The sequence below is a fragment of the Ischnura elegans genome, chromosome 6 (genome assembly GCF_921293095.1).
Source record: "Ischnura elegans chromosome 6, ioIscEleg1.1, whole genome shotgun sequence".
Classification (NCBI taxonomy): Eukaryota; Metazoa; Arthropoda; class Insecta; order Odonata; family Coenagrionidae; genus Ischnura; species Ischnura elegans.
Genome location: NC_060251.1, coordinates 116,395,724 through 116,402,502, shown reverse-complemented (window position 1 = coordinate 116,402,502; position 6,779 = coordinate 116,395,724).

The window sequence follows — 6,779 nt, the reverse complement described above, 5'->3', positions numbered from 1 at the left end:
CTCCACTATCATACATTTTTCGCAGGTATACATATACATATACGCATAAAACTTTTATTTTTTCGATAAGTTCGTTTTCATGTGCATTTTCGTCCTAATTAGACTAAATAACATAAACGATCGGATATTTAATTCGTATTTTCTGCTATGGAACAGCAAATGCGGGAATGTATACTAAATCTGTTTTTCATATCAGATCCGATCATGCGGTGAATCACTCTTTTGGAAAACCTATCGCTGGAGCTATGGTTCAGAGGGACGGAAAATAGCATCGACTGATTCTCAGGCTTTATGTAATAGCGACCTTGTGCCCGTTTCACATTGACGCGGACGGTCCGCGCGCGGAGAGCGGACCGTCCGCCGTTCACATTCGACGCGAACGAAAACCGCCCACGTCCGGCACCATGTCAGCTGTGTGCAGGATGGAAGGCGCCAAGGTGGAAGAACGCCGTGCTGCCAAGTGCAATCCAAGAAATCGCTGAATACCAGGTCAGGGAAAACGGAAGGAAAATGCCCGTGAAAGGAGTTTTTGAATGCAACGAAGAACATTAAAAGCAGCTTTGGTGACCACATTTACGGAGCTACGCGCTGATGAATATGAGTTTTTTAATTACATTCGCATGCCCAACCCAAAACAGAAGACCATTGAAGACAATCCATCTCACTATACCAGGCGAAAAGACGCGCTCACATTTTAATCGCCTTATTATATTTAATACTGATTGAAACGTCCCGTAATCAAATCCCGCGTCAAGACATCGGACACTCTAGAAATAGAATCGCTCTGTTTCCACCCGCAAACCTGCAAAGCCGCCCGTGCTCATCATGGGTCATTTTCGATCTGATCACCGGCGGGCAAGCAACACGGCGACCTGTATGGCATTGGCTTCTTCACTCATTCCCAAATCACCTTGCGCTACTCTCGCCCAGTCTAGTTTCAAACGCATTTCCAACCGAAGGAAACCTCTCTGGCGAATTTTTACAAGAGCTATTCGAGGGAATACAGGTGACGTCACCTTCAACTCCGCTTTTGCACATTCGATTGCGAAAATTCCGCGGAGTCATTTGCCTTTTACGGGGACGTCCACGGTTATTTCCTAGAATAACCGGACGAATCCACATGAGACCTTATCTTCACTGCGCAATCATGAAATCGCATGCAGCATAGGATGGATTGGTATAATAAGAGGCGATAGGTACGGTGGAAGTTACGAGCAAGAACACCGACAAACGCCCGCGTGGAAATGAAACTATCATGGGAAAGATTCAACTTTTATTCAAAAGCGGACTTTTTTTAAATCAACTAAAATGCGCAAGATGTGACAGCATCAATAACCCTAATGTAGAAGGGACTGGATATACTGGAATTTTATCCCTCTTTAACATTTATGGAGAGGCACTTGAACCTCTGGACTCTTTTCCCGGCGACCTTGGCTGAAAACAGCACGGCACCGTTAAGCTTTATGTAACGAAAATCACTCACCTGTTAGATAATCATCTCCACTACCTCGGTCAATACGCAGCGTTTGCGAGATAAACATTTGAAATCCAGAAAAATTCGGATTATATCAAAAATAAAGGTAAATGTTGGCTCATTACTCCGATTGGCCATGTGCGGAGACAAATTAGAAACCCCAAAATTCGTCCCCATTAAAGACCCTTGTAATTTGCTTTGCTATAGAATATTGAATAATTTCTACATTTTCTATTCAAGCTACTATTCTCGTCACGAATTCCTCTGCTCGTTTCTTGCTTTCAGCTCCAATGCCTTTCTTCCCATACGACCACCCGCAACCATCAGGCATTTAAAAAAATTGTTTTCACATACCATTATGTATTCCCTTCACTGCAGGTGCTTGAGATGGGTGGCACTCCGCTTTCGAGAATATTTTCCGACGGTGTGTTAGGGTGTCTCTTGACGTGCACCACTCCTGCCGGCTGTTCAAAGGTTGGAGGGGGTACGGAGATGAAGCGAGGGGTGATAGTAAGATTTAGTTAGTCCGCTTGTAAGAACTAGGAATAGCTTTTTGGGGAGTGCCATCGGTACATCAAAAAGATGGGGAAGGCACGAGGAAAGATTTTGCTGACACGTGTCCTTTTTGGGTCATTGGGGTAGGGCCTCCGTTGCCGAAATAAAAATGAATGTGGAAACAGAAATAATCAACCCATAACTTCCTCATTATACTATCTTCTGAGCTGAATCCAATAGCATAATTTTTCAATATGATGTACCCGAGCTAAAAATCAATACATAAAAACTGGAGATAATAGTATTTGCAAGCAAACATCTTAAGAGAAATCTTCATTTAGGCCACGTATTGCGGTTCTTACTACGAATATTCTGTGAAAATCTGAAAATGCCGCAATAATAATACTTTTTCATTTGGTGGATAATAATAACAATTCGAGTAAACCATTCAATAATATGTAATATGTATTGCTAGGAATAGATTTGCAGTATCTAGGCCCCTTATTACGTACCCGATTATTACCGAAAGCAATGATGGCGTTTTCTTTCAAACTACACGAGGGAAAGACTAATTTCATCGTGCTTGGAAATCTCTAGTTACTTCTTATCTATTTAAAAGAGGACCCACGAGCTTCTAGATATCCTTCACCAGAGGACGCCAGCAGAATATCTGGCGAAACCGGAAGTGGATCTTTTTCAACAACATACACGGGCGCGGCCAAAAAATATCGACGTCATAATATATGGGAGCTACTTAAGTGACTATTACCTTTTCTATTTATCCAGGTACTACGGAGATAATTATAATTTAAGATTCTATCATTTCTCAGTCCAAATAAAACCCACCGGTCATATCAACGTTTTACTTTCTTCTGGTATTTTCTTCTTTTTTAAATTAGTAAGGAAAAACCTGAATTTCATAACTTCTATTCAGGGAAAATGCGGCGATCATAAGCCTGCATAGCCACGACCCGTGGCATAGCTGAGTTCACATAGTTTTGAGAAGAGCAGTTTTTATAGGAGATCATTGCCACAAATCATCATAAACCCTAGCATTGGCTCGATCCAGCTCTCTAAGGTTCTAAAAGGGGAAGAAACCCAATTGTCACCATCTTTTACATAATTTTTCGATTTTTGGCCAGCTTTTTTGGATTTTGGCCCACTGTGGGCCGGTTGTCACGCTCTTAATGAGAAAATTTATGAGTGATCAAAAGCGACTACATAAGTCACCATGTGAGAAACTTACAGTTACCACTAGATAATTTTCTCTGCTAAACTTTCCTCATATTTTTATTGAGAAAAGATCCCTTACATGCTGTACAGCGTTGTCAGCACGTTATTCCGCAATAAGGTCTTGGCGCTAAGAGAAATAAATGCTCCCTAATCCCCTTGCCGCCAAGAATTGTTCACAGGATCACTTCAACTGCTCGTAGACGTAGATAGGATGGAATGCGGAGGGAAATATTCGTCTAAACCCACCAAGGGTGCGTGCATCTTGCAAGTGCATTTTTTTTAAATGACGGAATGAGGACGACGGCCTCCCTCACCAGAGCCATTGCATGGATGTGGCGAATATTTCCCACTCAGTTTTATTTAATGATTTTCTTAGTGAACAAGTGCTGTGCTCCGAACTGTTTTAACACTGCTAACTCGAGAAACTTCTCCTGTCCAGATAATTAAAGCTCTTGGTTTGCATATGTTTGGCATTCAAATTTCAGGATACGCCGGAACCTCAGAGGGTAGTCTATTTAAGCTTTTATATCTTTTATTCAATGTTTACTCATAATTTCCGGTGTTTTGTCTATAATCTGGACAATTTCATGTCGTAAGTTCTATCATGGCTTTTAACTACAATTTATATCTTTTACTTTAAAATTAAACTATTTTAAGTTCTCCATTAACAGCACGTTATCGCCAATCGCAATGACATCTACATCGAGATTTTCTAAAAATTGTTTAAATAATAACAGCTCAAAAAATGCTAAAATGAGGAGATAGCGTAAAAATAATGCCAAAATCAGATTCAGACGATTGAAATCAGCAAATTTTGATTCTAATTTAGGTAAAATTACGATGTTATTAATTTTGGCCGGCTTTTTTCTATTTGGGACCACTGTGCGGCCTTCATTGGTTTCATGAATATTTGAAGGTGAGTGCACAAACGAGAATTGTGCACACGATAGGGGTGAAATACTTGATGTATGTAATCTCACAAGATGTAGAATTATGCTAATTATACATCATGCAGGTTCGACTACCGATACAGAAATATTTGAGCGATAATGCCATTCGGTCTTCCGCCGGCCAGCCGCCCTCAGTGGAGCGGTGCACCGCTCAACTTCTAGATGTCCCTCCTCTAGATGTCGGATAGGCGAGTATAGACAAGATTTTTTCCTTCACCTTGTTGTACACACTTTTCCAAAGAATTCTGCATAGGAATGTTCGGGGAGCACGGAGGAGCACAAAACTATATCGACACATTTTACCAAAAATAGGCCCAAAAATAGCTAACATTATAAATTATTGAATTTTGTCATAAGAAATTCTGAAACGAAGAAATCTTACCATAATATTGTGTAAAAATATTCACACTTACCGTATTAAAATTGACAGATGAATTCCATGAAATTAAAATAGTCATTTATTAAGTTGAATTTCCCTAAAATCGACTATTTCAACGGGTCGGGCGTTTTAGGCTAAACATGCCCATGTTTGACGGGTTGCACAGGTCAACATAACAATCACGCAGAACTATCAGGTACGAAATATTGTAGGCCATATCCTGTAGAATCCGAATACATAATTCAAAACTTCCCCGTAAAAAGTCGCAAAAATGACTTTTGCCAGCTTCTTTCGATTTGGGACCACTGTGCGGCGCGGCGTCTCCTTCCTGTCCTCCCCCTTCTGCGGTGCAGAGGTGAGAAGCCTCGCCCTTATAGACCCTGCCCCCGCGAGAATATCCTTGCGAGCCCGCCCTAGTAGTCTCGTTCCATTTAACCCTATTATACCTAAACGCACCTTCTCTGTGCTGCGACAAGTCCCTCGGGACAAAGAAGCGAGGCAGCCTCTCTCTCCGTTTGCGTCCAAATCTCATCTGAAATACGTACAGCAACACTACAATAACTCTAACGACCTTTAATGCTGTTTTTTTATTAGTGCATTCTAATCAACTGCTCGATAAAGTTGCCATGTGTCTTCTGCTCACTAATTCGATGGTTCAAGTCGAATAATGGTTTTGATAAATATAATGGCAGAGGTCACCCCCTGATTAAGCCGCACGAATGTCAATTAATCTCACGTCTCTCCACTTATTTTCCAGAGTTGGGGAGTTAATTACTTAAAATAGCTCAGTTATTGGTAACGATTACATTTCAGGTATTTTTTACTTATAATCACTACATTTGAAATAATTTAATTTTCACTCGTAATCTACTCATTGCGCGCTCTGCAAGTAATCGTTACTTTTTCATTATGACTGTACCGAATGGCATATGTCGACGTCTTAACGCGTGAGCTGACTCATTCTTCCCATGCGCATACTTCCGCCAAAGTGCCAAAGAAATGCTATAATTTAACTTTAAATTATTGGGAAAAATTCAATAGATCCTCCTGCATGAATCTTGTAGACAGTTTTCAAAATGTCTTAAGAAAATGTATCTGTACTGATTAACGATTTTCAAGTTACTGTAAATGAGCCCTGTCACATTACTCTAGCCGATCCGGAAGTGGTCGAAATTTTAGTATCAAGACACTGCCCGGAAAGACCAGCAAACAATCCAATGAACAAACTAACAAAGAACATTTTTCACGTGAAGCCATATATTTGATACGGATTTTTCACTTTAGCTGAGCACCTTCGGGTGATAATCGAATTGACCGGAGGTGATTTAATCATGACATGATAATGTGGTTCAGCCGCGAAACCTTGCTTGTAAATCAAATAATTTGAAATGGAATTATGGTATCTTTTTTTGCTATTGCGATATTCGAAAAAAAAATCCTCACAAATTAGTCCTGTATAATAAAAGAGTTGATATTTAAAATATATTTCATCTTAGGGAATTTAAATGGCACTGCGGCCTGATAGCAAAGGCTGAAGATTGCATTGTGTGCATATCCTTCAAGTTTTTACCTACGAGTATAATATATTGTCAGTAAAATAGGTCACGTGGGTGTCTACATATTATTGAAAACTAAAATACCTTCGCTCGCTCGTGCATGTCTAAGTGCGAAATTCCCTGGAGAAAAAACAATTCGCCTTTATCGGCATAGTCCACGGTTATTTCCTAGAATTTGGTTGAAATTTCCTTGAAACTAGGGATGGCAATGGAAACTAAGCGAAAGACAAAAACAGTAAAATTTCAAGAGTTTTGTTCCAAGGATTGAAACGTGGAAACGAAATGGAATTAAGCCGTGGGAGGAGGTCGAAACGAAATCGGAGTCAAAACTACTTCGGGTCAAAAATAAACTTAAACCCTGGGACGAAACGAAACGTGCATAACGTTACGCACCATAGGGACCATGTGTTCACCTTCGAACGGTTTAGTTACGACCCGCACACCGAGTGCGAAGTATGGTAGAATGAAGTAGAGGTTCGGCCTACCTTCATTAGGTGGATGGGCCACTCATATTTTTACCACTAACAGGAGAATGGTGAACGCAAACTCGCCATTTGATTTTAAAGCTCAATGTTTTAACTTCTCTACACGTATGTCAAACGCAATGGGTCGAAACTATTCTCCCTTATCCCCCTCCACTCAACTCGAAAAATCGAAACAACTACGAGCAGCGGAGTTTCGATCAATTTAGT